The following is a 529-nucleotide window of genomic DNA, read 5'->3' as shown; positions in this document are numbered from 1 at the left end:
CACCCGGTGTCTCTTTACTTGCCTGACTGCTGCTACCCAGGTGCGTCCATGTTAACTGCTGAGTAGTGTGAAGTTATGACTGCTGCGAGCAACGCATTGAATTGGGTCCCATCACAATTGCGTTCCGGCGGACGTGGGACTACGTGGGACTTTAACAAGGTTCCCATTCACACGCCTTGAAAATGCCTCGTTATTTTCAGCTCTTCGGGTTTCCCGCCCCGCTTGATTACCAACCAATGCAATTAGCGGACGACAATGACAGACAACCAATTACAAAAAGTTAGGTTGTGACGATCAACTCTTTCTTTTTTTCTTTTATGTACAGTGGAAAATACACATTTGAATTAACTTTATTAACACAACGTCGTTAACAGAGGACAAGGGTTTATATACATATGTGCTCATTGCCTGTAGTTGACATTCACTTCATCTGTATGAACCGATTTAATGTAACGCGTTTGCAATATTTATTAGTTGTCTCCTTTATCCATAATATAAATATATAATGTAATATATGTATATATATGAA

This window comes from Cynoglossus semilaevis, chromosome 19, assembly GCF_000523025.1.
Source record: "Cynoglossus semilaevis isolate Cse_v1.0 chromosome 19, Cse_v1.0, whole genome shotgun sequence".
In the NCBI taxonomy this organism is placed as follows: domain Eukaryota; kingdom Metazoa; phylum Chordata; class Actinopteri; order Pleuronectiformes; family Cynoglossidae; genus Cynoglossus; species Cynoglossus semilaevis.
This window is presented reverse-complemented; position numbering follows the sequence as displayed.